This window comes from Microcebus murinus, chromosome 12 (assembly GCF_040939455.1).
Source record: "Microcebus murinus isolate Inina chromosome 12, M.murinus_Inina_mat1.0, whole genome shotgun sequence".
NCBI classification, from domain to species: Eukaryota; Metazoa; Chordata; class Mammalia; order Primates; family Cheirogaleidae; genus Microcebus; species Microcebus murinus.
Window position 1 is genome coordinate 66,733,946 of NC_134115.1, and position 21,190 is coordinate 66,755,135.

Consider the following 21,190-nt stretch of genomic DNA (forward strand, 5'->3'; position numbering starts at 1 on the left):
AATTGGAATTGTTGGGTCAAAGTGTAAGTTATACTTTTAAAGCTTTTTCTACTTATTGTCAAATTGCTTTGGGGGCAGGTTTTGCTAATTTGTAGTTGCACTAGAAGTGCACAGTTTAATGGAAAAAACATGGTATATTACTTGTCCTTTTTAAACATGAAGGGGTTTTTTTTCATATACTAGAAATTATATTCTGTGAATTGTTTCTCCTTGTCCTATTACCAATTTTCCACTGGGATGTTTGTCTTCTTTATCTTCTTCCCCTTTTAAATTAAGGAAGGAGAGAAGTTTTCTTTGTAATATAGATACTTTGGGATGCTTGGGAATGCCCCTAAAATGGGGAATTTGGGCTTTCCTTTATCTTTGCATGCTGGCTAGGGGATTTGGTCTAGACTCTACATCATGTTGCCTGTGGGGACCCATTAAGGACACCTTAGTAAAGATCAAGGCTGCCAAGCACATAATAATCTCATTATACCCATGTTTAGTCTCTTCATCATATTTGTTGGCAGTATTTTCCCCATATTTTTTGTTTGCCTTATTTTATTATCTTTTTTGACATAAAAGATACTTTATACTGCAATGTAGTAAAATTAATATATCCTTTAGAATATATGCTTGACATTTTTTGTGGTTTCTTGCACAAATTATATCTATATCTCTATATCTCCAATCTCAAGTAAATGAAATAATCCCTAATGTTTCTAGTATGCTTTATACTTTACTTTTTGTTTGGTTTCACTTCATGGCTTCTGTTATCTAAATATAATATTTATAATAATAATATTTATATCTGAAATTCATTTTGATCTATTATTTAAGTGCTTGTTTTCAAAATATTTAAATATCTTTTTCAATATCAAGCTATGTTGATTGTACTAATTGCCACATTTAAGGTCTTTTCTGAAATGTTTGGAAATTGTCCCAAAATTAAAAGGAGAATGGTAATGGTAGTAGAGGTAATATAAGGGGGTGGAATTTTTCACTCCTTACTGCACCTTGTTTTTTTCCCTTAGAGTATCGAAAACGAAAAACCACACAATTTTGCCACCTCGAAGATTACTTTCATTCTGATGAGATTTTCTGTTTATTCTGAAATTCATATTACTCTTATTAATATAATTTGAACTTTATATTTTTGTCAACTGGAACCTTAGCTTAATTATCCTGAAAGAGCTTTGCTTAATCCATGTCTATCTTTGCATCTCAAGACATCCTACATTAAACTAAAAATAATTGGGCCTAATCCCAGTTGCTTTTCCATTAAGTGCGATGTGCATTGTCTATGAGGGAAGGCAAGAGCAATGTATGCAACCTTAACATTTGTACCCCCATATTATGTTGAAATAAAAAAAAAAAAGAATTAGTATGAGAGTGTGTTACTTTTGGCAGCAGAACATTCTCAGTTCATCTCTCACCCCATAGTTAGAATATGGCTTTCCAGGGTTCTCCCCTTTAGTTTTTATTAATTAAGCTAATAATATTTTACTAATACTTTAAATAACTGATTAGATAAATATCCATGTGTCCATGTATCCAAGTATCCATGTATTTGTTTTATTTGATTGTTTCCTTCAAGTTACTCTTATAATTTAAAATATAATTTTGAAAAGTCATTAAAATTTCTCAAGGGTATTTATTGTTATATGCTTTTAAATTAATTTACCCAAACAACAATAACATCTTTACATTATGGAATTTTCTCATTAGGAACATATGTTCAAATATTCCCTGGATAAAGTTTTGGCATACCTTGATATTGGTCTTAGATATTTTTTCAATAACACAATAATCACTTTTATTTAAAATAAACATTACAAATTTTGTGAAAAATTAAATTTCATGATTAAATATACAGAAAACTAACATGCATACTTTATAGCAAAATCTACTTTATAAAGTTAGTTGATTAGATGCCAATAAAGGAACTGGCAAAACTAAGAACTTGCTGCTATGTAAATTTTTAATGTTTGCAATCTGTAATCAAAAACACAAAATTCAGTCTCTTTAAAGGGAGTTTTAAAAAATCAAATATATATCTTATATATAGAGCCCATAAACTATTATAGTTACCCAATATTTTTTAAAAGGAGGCTATGTGCCTTTTGTTCCCAAAATGCCAGTGTGCAGTTATTTGTATAAGTGGTAGAGAGAGGAAAAGATGGTGAGAAAGATAAATGGAAATGACAAACTAGGGCATTATGCTCAATGCTTACAGTAATCTCCAAAGGACATTCTTTTGGGTACCACTTTGTTGAAAGAGATTTCCCTTTGTTGAATATTTTCCTTCATATACTTTAAATTAAAAAAAATTCTTTGAGGACTAAATTTGAAAGTCTATGCATTGCTTTGCTCCCTACATATAAGAGAGAGATTTCATTTTAACCAGGAATTAAAGCAGACTCTGCTCATTCAGGAAACAGAGTCACTGCTCTTGTGAAGACTGGCCACTCCCACCAGTGATACTACAAAGGCCTCTGCTCGTGGAATGGATCTGGTGTTTGCAGCAATTCCAACAGCAACGCCACAGAAATGGGAACACCAGCACGTATGCACACATAACCAAACACCACTATGGACACAGGAAATGTCACAACGCCAAATTTCCACAAGGTGAAACATCCGCATTGTGTTTTCTTTCATAGTTGTGTCTTTGTTTTTCAGACTAGAGTAGGAATTCCTTGCTCATTTTCTAAGACAGGCCACTGTTGTTATTATTCTATTTAAATCTTGGATACTATAAGAACTAATGTTTACACATTTGTTCATTTCCCTACATAGACTCAATAAAAATGACTGGATATGTTGCCAAAAATGAATTTCAATTTGTTCATCCTTTTCTCAACCTAGCCCCTTAGTCCCTTTGTATGGAGTCCCTAAAATTTTAGGTATAAAGGGTGCAGTGGAATGCCTTAAGTTAATTTCACAGTTGAACTAAAATATGACAAACCAATATCAGGCATACGTTGTTCAAAGACACTTGAATATCTACTTATGCCTTGTCGATTTTTCTTTTTTTCTTTTAAACACTGGAAATGGGAAGCCTTGCTTAGGAAAATGAACAATCACATATGGCTTTAAGACCAAGAGTCACCCACGGCAGTCTTACTAATCTGTTACCCACAAGGTCCACATTTCAGCACCAAGGGAGTATGAGAGGCATATTCAGTGCTTACAGGGGGAGGTCAGCAGTGAGTATTGATTGCACACACTTGTAAAGAGTCACAGCTTGTCATTTCTAGAAACTGCAGCCAGACATCAGGATACACTCCCCCTGGGGCTGAATAGGAATTTGTAGTAGCTGCCATCTGTACAAATTGCAATGACAGCATATGGCTCCATTCCAAAGGTACAAATGTATGGTGAGCCTGAGGGAACCTGATATTTGAAAAAACTCCACTTGGAACTTCTTTTGGAAGGAAACTGGCTGACACCAAACTAGACTGTTTATTCATTTTTGGATCTTCAGGAGCAAAAATGTGTGCTGTGCCATGGTCACTGGCTACACAGATGAGGGAAGCTTCCTGATTGAAGTTAATCCAACAAAAATTTGCAGCTTGAGAGCCATAGTTCTGGAATTAAATGCCCTGATGAAGTAGCAAACATTCTTATAAGGGTCCTCTTTTAAGATGCAGTAGCAGTTAGTGCTCCTGACAGGTTGAGAGCAATGGGGTTCAGGATGCCCTTGTATGCAGGAGTGTCTGCATGTGGCTTGATGCTGGCCAGGACCATACGCTTTGTGACTCACGTGCATGCTGGGGAAGGCCAGGAGAGAGATGTTACTATCTATCAGGACACAGACACAAAGACCTTTAGAGTTATAGCAGGTTTCAAAGACATGGAACTATTGAGAACTGTGTTTCTATGTAAACACCTTAATCATGGAGCCCAAAACAGCCACAAATCTATCTCATCACAATTTGACTTGTATAGAAACTTCTATTTCAATAACAGTCTTCTTTTTCTGCTCATCCTAGATTATCACTATCGCGATGGTATTTCAGCTTTTTCCCACAACAGTCTACAGCTAAATAGTTACAGCAAAATAACCTTTCAACATGGTCTCCTTGTAGAAATTCTTGTTTCTCTTTCTTTTTTAAAAATGGATCAGTGTTACAGACTTTGGAATCCAGTTTCCATTCCACGTGCAAAGCATCTGTGGTCCCTGTGGAAGCTGGGGACCTACAAGATAAGAGGTTCATGGTGCCTGAGAAGGCTCATGGCACCCACTCCTCAGTGCCACCTGCCTGCCACTTATGGACACCCAAAGGAAGTTGGGTCATGCTGGGCATTGTCTGTGCTGGAAGTTCTAGAGAGAAGTGCATAATCCTGAGGGAGCCTGTGGACTATCCAGTGCATCCATCTTGAACCCACCAGGCAGGGGCTGCATGGTTTTTAATACTATTGCTTTTAGATTTTGTTTTTACTTTTTTTTTTTTTTAAATAGAGACGGAGTCTCACTATGTTGCCAGGCAGGCCTCGAACTCCTGTGCTTAAGTGATCCCCCGCCTCAGCCTCCACAGTAGTTGGGATTATAGGAGTGGAGCCACCGGACCAGGCATCTTTTATATTAGAAAACAAAATGTTATAGATATGTAAATTCTTTCAAAATTAAGATCTGATGAAGGCAATTCCAATGGGATTCTTTTTGGATTGTGTCAGAATGATTGTAAAGTTCACCTGAAAGAAAACCTGTTTTGAGACTAGTCAAGAAAGTGTTAAAAAGACACAACAAAGGGGTGTTTGCTCTACAAGGTAATAAAATGCTTTATATAAGCAGTAATTAAGGTGATGTGATACTAGTGTATGAAGAGACAGAACAATAGAATGAATAGAAAGTCAAGATATAGACCTATATATACATATAAATAATTTAGACTATAATAAAGGAGACATGAGATCTGTAGGGAAAGATTGGGTAACTAATAAATGTTAATAATAGTCAGCTAATCATTACATCAAAATAATTTCCAAATTGCTGAAAGATTTTAATATTTCATTAAAAATCCACCAAACATGTTTTGGAAATAACTTTTTAAGGAAACATCACTAAATTTCATAAACAATAAAGATAGGTGATAGTTTTGACTGGAACAAAAGAACATTCAAAAACAAAATTTAATGAAAAAGAAAGGCAGAAATATCTTTTTGTGATAGTCATTAATATGTATATATATATAAGTACATATGTATAAATTTCTAGAAATCCAATGAGAAAGATGAAAAAAATAGAAAAATGAGTATATTACAAAGAAGATATATAAGTAAATGGCCAATAATGGAAAAACCTTTGTATATATACGACAAAGATTTGATAGTCATAATGTATCTAAAATTTTCTTAAAATTTAATAAGATAAAGAAAGAAGAATATATCACAAAGAAGATACATTAATAGTCAAGAATCATACAAAACCTTTCAACTTCAGTAGTACAGCCAGGGAATTGGAAATGAATAAGCTTTCACCTATCAAACTGACAATATTTTAAAGACTAGTAATAACTAATGTTTTCATGGACACCATAGTCACTCTCTTCCTTGCTGGTAAATTGCTACAGCCCTTCTGGAAGGAAATTTGGGAGTACTCTTCAAAAGGTTTAAAAATAGCCTTGTCTTTTGAGGTGACACTTTTACATCTAGGAAGTTATCCAATGGATTTCTTTACATGAATGAACATCTCAATATAGTTTAGAAGACCAAAAAGTTGGACACATTTTAAATGAGTAATTATTGAAGATTTATCAAGGAATTATTTCATCCTTCAAAGCTATACTATGAAAGATATTCTTTGACAGAGAAAGGTACTTATATGTTAGTCTTATGTAATATGAGGTTATAAAACAAAATAGATTTAAGATTCCACTTTCATATATAATGTATTTTGGCACTTACATATCTATTAATATCTTCCTGCTGAGAACACAGCTCTGTGTTAAAGTCGGGGATGTCAGAGAGTGCAAAATGGTGGTGGGAGTCCTCTCAGAACTGAAAGCTGAGTCCAAAAGCACCACTGGTTCTAATGACTGCCTACGAGGGAGTTAGGCATTAAAGGTTAGGAACTGCATCTTAAGTGCTATTTGAAAACTTCAGAACCTTTATCATTTTCTCTTTTCAAAAATTGTCTATTTTTCCATGGTAATTAATCAGTCATTTAATGCATCATTTCTGAGCACCCATTAGGTACCAGGCACTATTTTAAGTGCTGAGGTAGAAGCAGTAAACAGAAAAAGTCATTGCTGTCATGGAGCATATATTCAGATACAATAATGAAATATATAATGTATCAGAGGGTGATAAGTGCTGTGAAAACAAGAGTGAAGGAATAGAAAATATAGCCTCTTTGATTCATTAATACTGGAATAAAGACCTCAAGGAAGTGAGGGGGTGGGCCATGCTGAGTTCAGGGGAAGAGAGGGAACATTGGAAACAGAGAGAACAGCAAGTGCACTGGTCCTGAGTCAGGAGTGTGCGTGGCGGGGTAGGATCAGCAAGCACAGCAAAGGGGCTGGAATGGAGTGAGGCAAAGGAAGAACATAAGAGATGAAAGTAGAGAGGCAACTGGGGACAGAGAACATGGTGAGATGCAGGCTAGCAAGGAACTTCTTAAATTACGAAACCTGATATTTAAATTCTATAAAGAAAGCAAGGAGCTTGACATACTCTATACCACTTTTGGGCTAATCTCAAGGGGATGGAATCCCCAAAGGTAATGACTACCAACAGGTGAACAAAACAGGGTGGATATCTAAGGTCTATTGACAGGTATGAAAGGTATATGGATACAGCTTAGGGCTAAAAAGGTAGGGTTGGAGTTTCCTGGAAACCCAAAATGATTCAGATATAATTTGCATTGTGTACATATAAATTAAAGCTTATTTTTGAAACTATGTCAGAAAATGTCACTCAGTGTCCTCATTGGGCAACCAAGCATGAAGAATGAATCTCTAGTTCATTTTTGCAGTCAGTTTCCTTTCAAACAATATGCATACAGAGACTTGCAACAGCTTGCTACAGAGAAAATCAGTAATTTGAATTGTTATCCTGGACTCAGAAATGGTCCAGATTATTTGGCAGCTTGATTTCTTCCAGTTTGCATTGCATTTGCATTTTAATACAGTGTCAATAGATGTGACTATCTTCTTTGAACATTTTATACCTTTATTTTACAGAGTAGTTACTCTGATCAGACGATAAAATAACAACTTAAAATGAAGTCTCTGATGGAAATCAGGCCAACCAATTGACATAAATTTACAAAGAAATCCTACGTCAAGAGGTATATATAACAGAGCAAAATGATATACTTCTGCTGTTTCAGAAAAGATGAATTATTATAAATGCTGCATAAACAAGAGGAGAAACTTCAAAATATTGGCATCTGAAAAACACAGAGCTTAACCAAGGGTGAAACTCCATAGTATATAACTCTACTATGTCCTTTAAACTATATATGTCTTAAGAGGATTGCATATTTTTTTGTTAATTTAAGAAATATTATTGTGAATGCATTCTATGTCAAGGACTGTTCTGGAAACTGGGATAACTCAGTCCAGTGGGGAAGCATGGTAAGTGCACTAACTATATCATAAAAAGTATGAAAGAGGTAAGCACACAGTGGGGGGAGGGTGCTGTAGGAACATAGAAAAGACTATAAAATTGGGAAAGGCTGCTTAAAAGAGATGTTGCTTGGGATGACCTGCAAATCAGAATTTGAAGGACAGTGTAGTGAAAAGATCCTTGGAAAGGGGTCTAAGGCGCCAATTTCCAGTATGAGCTCTGACACTAACCAAATCTGTCAGTTGAAAGATGATGGGAGAAGTATATACAGAGAGAAGAGACAGGAAGAGTAGATGCTATGAAAGAGAAGAACGCTTAGCACTAGGAGGAAAAGCCAAGAGCCCAGAGAAATGCAGCTATTGCTTATGAGTAGCTATGCCTGGGGAGCCACTCAACCTGAACTTCTTGAACTTGAGAGGCAGTACTGACAATTTTAATATCCTCCCTACACATGCTCCACTGTCTATAGACTTTTCCAACTCCTTCCCAACAATTTATGAAAGCGAAGAGTGATCTAATCCACTGATTTCCCAATGGATGGTCCTAGAATCTCCTGCAACACAATCATCCATGGTCATTATTAAAGATTTAGAACCTCAGGTCTTACTCTTGTGGAATCAGAATATCCAGGGCTGGAATCCTGAGATCTGTATTTTCACACCTTTTTTAGGTAATTCTTTTACACCACCTCATTCTGGTTCACTAACCCCAGTCTCCTTGCCGTCCAATGCAGCTAATACCCATGCTTGCAGCCCAAGACAAGAATACTGTGGTGACTAAAACCCATGACTCTCAATTCCTCATGGAGGGGGTTTTCTGCTTCATTGTATAATCTTCCATCTCTGATCCAGCTTATTTGTGTTTAAATTTTAAGTTTATTTAGTGTTTCCAGAAATAACACAGAAAATTTATTATGTTAAGTTGTTAAGAAGCAAAGTAGGAATTTAAGTTGTGCATATTATAATACTTTGATCTTATCTATGAGCAAAAATATTCATGAAATATACTGAAAAGAAACACAGCCAAATGTTAGCCATTTGTGCCTTCATGGGTGAGATTATTGTTCATTTTAGTCATCTTTCTCTTTTTACACAGTTTTCAGCCTCTAAAATAAGCATATATTTTATAGTGAAAAATAACACACTAATGTTATTTAACTTGGGATAAAAATAAAGTAGAAGTGTTTAAAGCTATCAATGACCCACAGAGAAATTTCAAAGCCTCTGATAAAATGTATTCCCAGGCATATTTAACAATTTGGTTGGCTCTTGCCTCCCAGATGGCATGATATGCTCAACAATCTCTGATTCCATTCGATATCTGACAATGTCCTTTGATCATCTACCTTTGCCCCAGTTTCCCTGAAAACATTAAGTCATCAGAAACTAACTCAGGCTGCAAATGGTTTGGAAGATTTCAGTTTGAGGGGAAGGGGTGAATGGAAATCACAGGTGGTAACAATGTGTGATTTTTTTTAAATAATATGATAGCATACATATTTCTTATATTACTAAATAGATTTTAGAAACATTACAGAACCATAAGATTCCTGACACTAAAGTCATCACAGGATTGATTTGTTTTATTCAGATTATGAATCTGCTTTGAATTCCCTAAAATATGCTTTGGTCTCATGACACATTTTTAAAGTTTTATTTTGTTTTTAATTCACAGATAATAATTGTATACATTTATGGGGTACTGTGTGATGTTTTGATATATTTATACATTGCATAATGATATAATATATTCATCACCTCAAACACTTGTCATTTCTTTATGGTAAAAACATTCAATATTCTCTCTTCTAGCTATTTTGAAATAAATAATACATTACTGTTAACTATTCACCCTAGTGTGCAATAGAGCATCAGAATTTATTTCTCCTATTTAACTATACATTTCTAACTGTTGACCAACCTCCCTCCATCCCTCTCTCCTCCTACCCCTGAGTCTGCTGACCATTATTCTACTCTCTGCTTCTTTGAGGCTCTGCTTGCTATTTCCTCAGTTTCCTCCTCCTCTAATCTGATTGTCTCATTATATAATTAGTCACACCTAGGGAAAGCAGTGATAAGATACAACAACACCAATTTCACTTAAGTGAGAAAACTTAGTCCCTGTAAAGATATCCCTCCAATGGAAGGTGACTCATATAAAGGAGTTTATGGCTAATCAATAACACCAACTTCTTCAGTAGAAAACTTGTGATAACAGATGAGTTTGACCAAATTTTTGTGAAAGTACCAATCTGAATACTCTTCTCACTCCCCTGTCCCACCTTAGATGTAGTCTCTTCAGGTCCTGTATAATGCAGAGAAATATCCATCAGGTGTGGAGAACCTTAGGAAATTCTTATTGCCCTCAGCATTGCAATATTTCCATATGGATCTGGAACTTTTAATGTTTGGATATTGATAGATCACCTGGTGATTTCCTTATTTCATTTCTCAATAAATCAGATAGACTCCAAAAGCTAAATAAATCCTAAACTTGGAGAAAGAGGAATGCAAAATATTCTGAGATAAATGACATAGCAGGTAACAGTAACATATAAGAAAATGCCAAATGATACAAGGCTCCAATAGTTCCCAGTCCTGGAGACCAGAAATAAGGGCCCTGAGAAACTTGAGTCCAGTGTCCCTGCTCTTTCAGTAAGATGCTTATTAGAGCTCCCACAATTCCACTTAAATGCCTTTCACAATAAAACTCCCTATGCAGTTTTTATAACAGAATTTCTTTTTTCTTTCCTTTAGTGACACATTGTCTTCACATCAGTCACCAAAGTAGTTCATTTGGGCTTTAGAAAAGATAAAGCTGATTCAAAGAGTGCAAAGTGGCTCTTTTCCTAACTCTGAGTTCAGTTATATGTTATCTTGAAATCAGCCACGGTGAGAGCACTTTAAATCACAGAAATCAACAATTACTACAAATCAGAACCCTCTCCCCCAGCTCCCAGCTGGCTTTCCTGACCAGACCACCACTGTTTATGGAGCTCCATGTATGAGTAAGCATGGGCATAGGCTCGTAATCATGCCCCTGGGGGCCTGGATCATAGCACAGATGTCCTTGATTGGCTCCCACTGACAGTGTGATCAAGAGTCTAGACACAACAACATAGCAGCTTGCAAAGAAATAAGAAAGCCAAATTTCCCACTTATGGAAATTCCAAAGTGACCTAAAGTATAACTCAAAGAATACCCTCCTTCTGTCTTAAATCAAAGGAAGAAGAAGACAAAGATGAAAAAGAATGAAGAGGAGGTGAAAATGAAGGGGGAAGTAGAAGAGAAAAAAGGAAAAAGGAGGAATAAAGTGAGGAGGATGAGGAAAGGGTTTGGTAAATGTTCTGTTTTTTCCACAGTGAGCAAAATGCACAGCCATTATTCATTCTTCACTTCACAGGCACTTTTACTATGGATTTTATTTCTCCTTTTCTTCTTTTTTATACCAGTGTTAGAATACCCTGCAGTGTGCGTGAGTATTCGGGACCACTCTTTGCTTCTACACCTCAAAAATCCAAACTGTCCATTCCCAGGAGGGCCCTAAACTCAAACAATGATCTGTAATAAAATGCTCTATTTCTGAGACTTAAGGGACACAAATTAGTAATTCTCAGATGCAAAAGAACCATCCATAGACAAAATAAGGCAAAAGAAACTGAACTTGAATTATCGCTTTTGGAGAAAGGCAAGAATTTAGATCAGACTCATTAAGGAGCTGCTTTTCAAGACATTACATTCCTTATGAAATTGCTAATTTGACTCTAATTTCTCAAAGACCCTTAGATACATAGTTCATCTCTGTTTAGTTCTTGTCAAATATTCATATAATTTTAAATATACTGTGTTGAGACTTTTTGGATATCAGAACATAGCCAAATGAGATAGCAAAATTTCTCTCAGGTAGTTCAGATTAGAGGGTATCATAAATTATATCAATAGCACAGCACATACTCTGCAGTCTGAAGATACAGTACAATTTCTGTAAGTCCATGTATACTTTGGTGTGTTGTGGGTATCCCCATGAATCATAACAAAAAGAAGATGAAAGATGAATACAGGAACTATAATTTGCAGTTTGCTTCATATTTCAGATGCATTTCTGCTTTGACATTATATTCAGACAAGCAGCAATAAGTAATTCTCAGTGATCCTTGGAAATATCACAGAAATTTTTCTAATAAAAAGCAGAATCAAAAACCATAAAATAGAAGTCTCTATTCAGGCAGGGATTTGGGTCTATTTTATTTACTAATATATCCCTAGTGTTTAGGACAGTGATAGGGAGAATGGGTACTAAATAAATATTTGTTGACTGAATGAGTAAATAAATGAATAGAAATTTCATATTAGTAATCCTTACTATTTTTCTATAGGTTGCATTGCAATTTTATTGAACCCACCATGATTATATTTTTCTTTTTTTAAAAACAAAGAAAAAACTTTTTATTGGTATGTAATTTTTAATCAGATTATATGGTTTTTTGCTATTGAGTTCTTTATATATTTTGGTTATTAATCCCTATTTGATGGCTAGGTTGCAAATATTTTCTTCTATTCTTTAGCTGTCTCTTCACTTTGTTAACTGTTTCCTTTGCTGTGCAGAAGTTTTTTTTAGCTTGTTGTAATTCCATTTGTCTATTTTTGCTTTTCTTGCCTGTGCTTTTGAGGTCTTACCCAAAAAAATCTGCCCAGACCAATTTCCTGTATCATTTGTCCACTCTTTTAGCAGTTTTATAGTTTCAGGTTTTACATTTAAGTCTTTAATTTATTTTGAGTTGATTTTTTTTTTATTTTTTTTTTATTTTTTTTCTAACTACAGTGAAAATGAATTGAGTTGATTTTTTTATATGGTAAAATATAGAAATCTAGCTTTCTTCTTTCATATATGGGTATCCAGTTTTCCCAGCACCATATATTAAAAGGACTGGCCTTTCCCCAGTGGGTGTTCTTGGTGCCTTTGTCAAAAATCAGTTGGCTATAAATATGTTGATTTATTTCTGGGTTCTTTATTCTGTTCCTTTGGTCTATGTGTTTATTTTTATATCAATATCTGTTTTGGTTATTACAGCCTTGTAATATATTTTGAGATCAGGTAGTGTGATGCCTCCAGCTTTGTTCTTTATGCTGAGGATTGCTTTGGCTACTTGGGGTCTTGTGCCTCCATATGAATTTTAGGACTGATTTTTCTATTTCTGTGAAGAATGTCATTGGTGTTTTGATAGAGATTACCTTGAATCCATAGATTGCTTTGGGCAGTGTGGTCACTTTAATGACACTAATTCTCCCAATCAGTATGAAATCTCTTTCCATTTTTTATGTGTCTTCTTCAATTTCTTTCTATAGTTTTCCTTGTAGATGGAGATCTTTCTCTTATTTGGTTAAATTTATGTTTCTTTTTTATTTCCATGATACCTGTACATTTCTGTCATAGAGAAGCTAAAGAACTTTATAGTCCCATGAATGTTAAATTCATGACATTTAACGTTCTACAAAATTAAACCTCTTATCCTTAAAAACCTCTTCATATATAAATTAAGTTCATCATGTCAGAAAATCCCTTAACTAAGGCACATGTTCAACTAAAATTATTGAGAGACCAATTTATGTTTATAATCTTGCTTATTAAAACTTTTATTGATGTTATTTATTTTCAGCACTTTTTCCCTATTCATGCACACACAAAAAAACAATCAAAAACAAAAACAGAAACAAACTAGTTTTGAGTTTTAAAGTGAACAGCCCACACCCTTTTGCTAACCAAGCAACTGAACTTACTTGATGTTTTCAGCAACCTCAAGCAGCTGTGAATACACCTGGACACAAATGAGCAATAATTTCTTAAGGTAGTTTCTGAAAAGCAGAAGAAATACCATGTCTATTCGGAAAGTCTATTGGGGAATATTTTGTGGCTGAAACCAGTTAACGAATACTTTAGGAACATACATATTTGAAAAGGAGAATCAACTTAATTACCATCATCAATCAAAGTCTTAATTGTACAGTTAATTAATACTAATTAGTTGAGTACCCTTTCTATTATATTATGCATATAAGTAATTTTTTTTTAATTAAGCCTGCCTAAAAAAGCAAGTAAAAAAGGATCTCTAGTGTTAATTTTCAGAAAGATAAAGATATAAAATTAGACTTTTCTATTTTGAAAATTAAATTCTAAACTTCCCCTTCTACATCAGGAAGTTAAGACCTTTACTCATTTGAAAATAAAGAAATGTGATTTAGAAAGTGCCTAAGCTATCATGGAAAATTTTATAGTTTTATTTAATAAATTTTCTTAAATTCTTTTACATTAATTATTTAGATCAGTGTTTCCCTAATTTGGCTGTGTATTAGATTCTCCTGGGGAGCATTTTAAGAATACAGGTCTCAGAATCTCTGCTGAGATCTATGGAGTCACAACTTTTGGGGGAGAAGCCTAGGAATCCAGATTTCTTTAAACATATTTTTTTCCAAGTGATTCTGATGTGCGACCAAGTTTGGGAATAAAATCTTCTAGATCCTTAAGTATCTCCTACCATCACTCTCTATCCCTACTCTCATTCTTTTACATACTCCAAGAAACAATTCTACATAAAAATTAAGCCAATTATCAAATTTGAAGAGTTTAGGTTGGTGTAGTTCACAAAGGATATACAAAATTCCTTTGTATGTTTTCCAAATTCTTTCCCCTGTGGGCAATCCCAAGCTATGATCTTTTATCACCCATAGCTCACCAGAAAACCACCAGGAACTAGGATAGAAGCATGGAACAGATTCTCCTCCACAGGCCCCAGAAGGAACTAACCCTGCCAATACCATGATTTTGGAACTCTGAGACTGCAAGACAATATATTTCTATTGCTTAGGACACCCAGTCTGTGGTACTTTGTTAGGACAAAACCAGGAAACTAATACATGGACCCATCGCCATGTCCAGGTGAAAGCAAGGATTGAGTCTTATGTAAGCCACCACCCCAGGAATGGAACAGCAGCACTGGGACAGGCCAAGAGCAGGGGTGATTCTCAGGGGCAAGTTAGAGTTGGAGGACAAATGGAAGCCGGGCAGAATAAACTTCAGCTTTCAACTCTATGATTCTTTATCTTCTCTACATTTTAGGGACATCAAGGTTCACTTTTCCATTGCTCCATGTAATAAATTTTTGTTCTCTTTCTGTCCTTCAACTGCACCTGATATTTACTCTTCTGCACATGGCTAAGTATTTCTCAGGCCCCTAAAAACACCATACTTTAGCCATACTTTCCTTCCTAGGTTGAAGGTGCTAATAGGCTGCAATGATAATGTAAGATCCCTGGTAAATAGTTACAATGGTATCTCAGTTATCAGATAATTTGATCAAAATCTTCTATTTACTGCTTATAACTATTCATAATAGTTCATATAAGTTTTGCTACATTAATATACCAAAAATAAACCAAAATAGATGATGGAACATATGTAGAAGTTCTATAAATACTAACCTTTGGAGTTTGTAAAAAAATACCAAAAAGGAAAACAGTTTGCGGGTTGAGACAAATTCTGTTCAATACTATTAATAATATGTGGAAAGCAAGGAATTATGCTTCATAGGAGAGTGAAGACACCACTGATATTATTAATGTATATGCTGAGATAATAAAGGTTGAGCCATTGGCATATATATTCATGAAATGGGCCATTAACATTCTGTTTGTTTTATTTTTAACTCTGTAGGGTCTACTAATTTACAATTAAATTAAAAAATCCACTAGGACTAATGAGCTAATAATTGCAAAGAACTCTGAGCATGGATAAAAGGCACCAAGGGAGGACAAACTTCTATTTGTGAAAATCGAAACATCTGAGAATTTAATTACATCCCTTGCCAGAACTGACTCGTAATCAGTTATGGCAACTAGCTCATTAGTGTTTTACTACAGGATTCCTACACAACATGTTGAAAGCCATTTTACTTATCAAATTTGAATATTCTTGAGAGCAGGAATTTTTTGATATCTGTCTCAATACAGCAGGTTCCTTTTTTTCATGGAAATTTAAAGGATTCTAATTAGTCTTATAACAGACCTCTGGGTTGCCAGAATTTTCATTTCAGTTTTTAAATTGAGTAGTAGGTGTATGTTTGATGGATGATATTTCTAGAATGGAGGAAAAGAATAAATATAATAATTTTTTAAAGTTTCTGTGTGAAGATAGCTATGGGACTAGGTTCAGGGCAATGGAGACCTAGACACTTGGTTTTCAGTCTGAGAGTCCTGAATTTGCCAAATGAAGCATCAAAGAACATGCCAAGGTTTCTCCAACTATGATATTTGTCAATCAAATGTCCTGGAAATGTAGCAATACATACATACATATATATGTGTATGTATGTGTGTGTGTGTATAAACATCTCAAATTTAAAAAATTTCAAACCTACACAAAAATGGAAAAAATAGCACAATGTAAAATAGTACAATGAACATTGTTATATCATTCACTTTCATTCCAGCATGTATATTTTGATTTATATTTTTAAAAGTTTGAATCTAATATTTATATTTGTTTATATTTAATATTTACATTAAAAATGTCAGTAATACAAATGGTGGGAATGTAGATTAAGTTATTTTCAATTTACTCATATATATATGTTAATACAAGGATTACATATTAATACTACTTATGCTATAGTCTGCATGTCCTCCTGAATTCATGTGTTAAATTTAATTGCCATTGTGATAGTACTGAGCAGTGAGATCTTTAGGTGGTTAATTCCTGATGATGAAGCCTTAGGGTTGGGATTAGTGCCTTATGAAAGGGATTGAGAGGCTGAGTCTATTCTTTGTGTAACTTCTGCCATGTAAGGACACAATGTTCCACCTCCGAAAGTTGCAGCAAAACAAGGTACTACCTTGGAAGCTGAGAGCAGCTCTCACCACCACACCAGACCTGCCAGTACCTTGATCTTAGACTCCCCAGACTCTAGAACTATGAGAAATAATTTTCTGTTGTTTATAAATGACCTGGTCTCAGATATTTTGTATAGCAGCACAAACAGACTAAGACAACTTATATAAATAAAAAAAGATAGAGGAAAACTTCCAGAAAAACCATTCTTACTGCATTATTTGGAAACAATTTCATTACACGAGGCATCATAAAGCTTCATAAACTTCATGTTATACATTTCAATCTATGTGTAGAGTAAATATTTGTAATTGTGCATTCTAGATACTTGAAAAATAGTCAAATTGTGTGTGTGGAGTATTTTTCTCATGCACTAGAGAGTTTAGAGATAACAAGTTCTCATCTTATCCTGGCCCCATGAAGTTATAACATACTCAGGCTGCTCTTATGGCTGTTATTCTTATCAAGTATTTAAATTCACATGGTCATAAGTCAAGTTCTCATTCCAGTGAGGAAGGATGAAGACACCATCTGTAAGTTAATTTGGCCTATTTAAAGATTTTTCTTCCTTTCTTTTCTTTTTGTTTTCAAAATCCCAATTCAGTGACTTCTAGTTATATGTATGTTAATGCATGGAACTAAGTTACATGGCCATATTAATCTGTAAGCAAAGCTGGGGAATGCAATTTTTTTTTGGTTGGACACATGCCTTTCCAACAATAGTGAGTTTGAAGCACAATATTATTTTATTTACCACTAAGGAAAAGAAATCTCCTGTTAATGAAACTGTGTCATGATTTTTTTTCCAATTAGAATACTTATTTGAAAGAATAATTTTAGATTTTTTATAATTATAATATTATCATTTTATCATGCTGTTCTGTGTCCAGAACATTATACATACATTTTTTTATTTCAGTGGTACATTATAACAATCTTTCTGAAGACATTATAAAAAACAACTAAATTCAACATGAGTAGTACCAACTACACACATAATTCAGTTGATGTGACGATAATGTGAACAACATTGACCAAATTCACACAAGGTGATGTGATAACAATTATGTCATGATGCTAACTGGCCAAAAGCAGTGGCAAGTCAAAAACAATGACAAGAGTATGGAACAAAACCAAATTTGTTTTGGAATCAGTATGAATCCTAAGAATGAGCCAGGCTGCTGTGAAATAGTCGATGTCATCTGAAATAAAACTTGCTTATATCTTTGTGGCAGAAACTTTACATTTAATTTAAATTCTTTTTTTTTTTTTTGAAAAAAGAAGTGGTGATATTCTCTTCTAATAATAAACTCTTAAAGAATTAACTATAGCTATTTTAAAGAAGCATTAAGAAACAGGGTAAAACATTTTAGATTTCATAAGTAGAAAAGTAGAACTGAAGGGAAAAAATATAGTGGGCCCTGGCAAAAGAAAAGAAGGATAAACCAGAGGGCAAAGTTGAAAGGAATATTTGTTTAATTCAACCTTGGAATACATAAAGGAATTGGGAGTAAAGTGAACCCCAGCATTGAAATTGCATCCCTGTACATGTTAGGGGCACAAAATTAAGGTGAGAGTGAGGGGCATGGAAGCTGATAGAATGATTATTAGCTCAGACTTTTGCTATGATCTTACATGCTTTTCATCAGTGTAATTAAAGTCCCATAATCCATCACCTGATATAATATCTGGCATAGAGTGTGCTCAAAATTATTTATTACATTGCATTAGAAAACTGAACATTTTTATTGGGATAGAGAGTTTAGAAATACCCCATGATGTTTATGAACATCATTTTTCAACAGAGTAGGTCAAATAGAAGTTCCTCTCAGAGATTTTCATTTTGTTTTTGGTAGGAGGTGGTATTCAGGTTACTGTTGCACTCTGGAGCACAGTTGGGGACCAGCAGGAGGAGTCAGATATGTCCATTGAAACTAAAGAAGCTTAAAGATTACAGCATGAATGAATATTCTAGTTGCCTATCTTCTTATAAGATAATCATGGGAAATACTGTCAGTAAAAAAATGGATTCTGAATTTATATTAGATGTCATTCAATTGCATTTTTATGTATATTCTCTCTATAGCTGCCTGAATTAGGTACTGTAGGATGATAACAGAAGAAATTGGTAGAATGTAAAGAGAAGCTTGGATTTAATGACTAAGTCTCCTGGGCTCCACTCCAGATTCAAAAAATCAGCATGTATGCAGTTTTGACTTCAGCATCTGTTATTTAAAAATCTGCCAGGGTTATTGTGATGTGCAGCTATGTTTAGAATCCTCTAGACTGGATCATTCTAGAGTTCCTTTCAGCTTTCAAATTGTGTACTTTAACACATTCATCATGCATTCACAAAACTTACTGGTTTTTATTGGAAGCTGGAAGTTCTGCTAGTTCTTAACTTTCTTTAAAATATAGAAGACTATGAGAATCTCATTAGCTGTCAAATAGGCTTGGTTTAGGAAATTCTAGAGCCAACTAAAGCCCCTAGAAATGCAGAGCCTGAAGAACTCCCAGCAGTATGGGAGAAGAGCAAGAGCATGCCAACCTTATAATGTTAACATTTCCATCTATTATCTCCAATACCCTGTTCTTATATTCTTCCATTACAGCAAAACTTCATTACATTCACAATGGTCTCTTCACCATGGGATAAAGAATGGTCTGGAGACCATCAAACCACTTCCATGGAAGACCTAGACTGCTGTACCATAAAGACTGATCCTCTTTCTGATACTTAGCCCACATGGCATGCAGTGTATTCTTTGTCTATGTCACTGCCTTTGACCAATGAGTTGGGAAAAAATGTTATAATTAAAAAATAATTTGGGGCATATCTACCATCAACCTGCTAATGGCATGTATCATGACTAAGAAATATATCTGTTACTGTAAATCATTGAAATTTTGGTGCTATTTGTTTATGTTGCATAACATCAGTTGTACTGACTGATACAAAGTGTTTTGGATATCAGTGTAGGAGATAGATTTAATACAGAAGTTTGTGAGAACTCACTGAGGTTTTTAAACTAAGGAGAAAAATGAATAGATGACTCTATTAACTATGAAGGATGAAATGGAAGATATTGATGCTGTTTATTGGGAGCCTCTATCACTAGCAAGATCTAAATAAATCTGCTTGCTTAATAAATGATATTATACCTCATATTAGCATATTTATAAAAATTCTCATCTAATAAATTACTTAGAAAACAAGAATATATGTAAGTAGATCATATGTATTCTAATGTTTTATCATGATCCCAACTGCCCTATTACAATTATTAGTAAAGCCACTTTATTCTTTGTTAATTAATGCCATTTGCCAATATTAAAGAATTAAGACAAGTTAAAAACAACTGTCACCTTTCCTCGAAGCTGTTTTAATTTTAATCTCACTAGAAACTCTGTGTCCCTAAAGTTTCAGGTTAAAAAATTTGCTCAAGTTAACACTATGGACAATTACTGTAAATGACTAAGAAAGGCATTAATTACCTTACACATCATTTTACCATATTCCTTTGTCCAGGTACCTGATGGAAAACCAGCACAAAATGTAATGTTTTCTAAAAAAATATTAATATCAGCACTCTAAGTCACCTTTAAAGGAATTCACTGAAAATACAAACAAAAAATAGAGGCATACAGAAAAAATATGACAATGTATTACATGGATAGTTGTTGATTTGGGGATAATAGCAGTACCTATATCAAACTGAAGAGCAGTTGTTTAAATGTTTCCAAAGTTCTGGATTTTTTTAGCAGTTTTGAAAATCAAACATTTGAATATCTGATAGAAGTTTTTTATTTTTCTGAGCATGAAGACATTTTATTTGGAAAAATACTATTAAAAATTCAAGAGAAAAGCTCATTCTAACTAAAGGGAAGAGTGGAAAGGTGTTTCAAAGTCAGATTGATTGTCTGGTTTCATTTAGTTCACCAGATGAATTTGTAATGCCTCCTTTCACCGTGTTTAACTGGTCTTAAAGGATTAAGGAAATTTTCAGTGCAAGTCAGAGAAATCAAAAAGGAAATTTCCAAATTGCAAAATAGGTTCTTAGAAATTGTGAAGCTTCTACTCTTTGGTACATGCGTTCTGAAATGCAAAAGTCTGAATAAACTTTTATCCAATGACTATAAAGGCATACATAAAAGGTCTTCAGAAATAGTTTGTCGGGCATTTTTTTCCAAGCATGTCTTCTAAATGATTGTAAGACATAAAATAACTCCCATTTCTTTTTGTCTGAGTGCAAATTAGTTTACCAGCTTAGCAACAACATGTTGAACCTGTGTCTGAGAAAGATGACTGAAACTTATTTCTCTTAAAGATAGGGATAATCCAATGTGGGAATTATTAGGAGCAGCTGAAATTATTCAGTCACCCAGACTGAGGTCTCTCATTAATTCTGGTGTTTCTTATTTAGTCTGTTTTCAACCTTCATAGGACTCACAAAATGATTCCCCAAAAGATTTAAGAACATTACAAGGAAAAGAGTTCAAGAGCTGGCTACTTATCAGACACATTAAGGAACTAAAGTATCACAAGAGGCTTGCTGGTAACAACCACTTATGTTCAGTAGAACAAAAAGGTGGAAAAGCAGAGAACATCCCTGAAATTAGGGCAGGACCACTGATATAATTTCTTATATATCAAAGAAATAGAGATCAATTGGCAGAAGAAGGTTAGACAGAAAGCTGTGAAGGCCTGAAAAGCTCATTGGACAGATACATTCAGTGAACAAAATAAAGACCT

General features: G+C 34.3%; 1 pseudogene; it reads right to left on the bottom strand.

Moving 5' to 3' along the window:
• Nucleotides 1-3,185: 3,185 nt before the first annotated feature.
• Nucleotides 3,186-21,190, bottom strand: part of LOC105865313 (WD repeat domain phosphoinositide-interacting protein 3 pseudogene) — a 35,106-nt pseudogene continuing 17,101 nt past the window's right edge.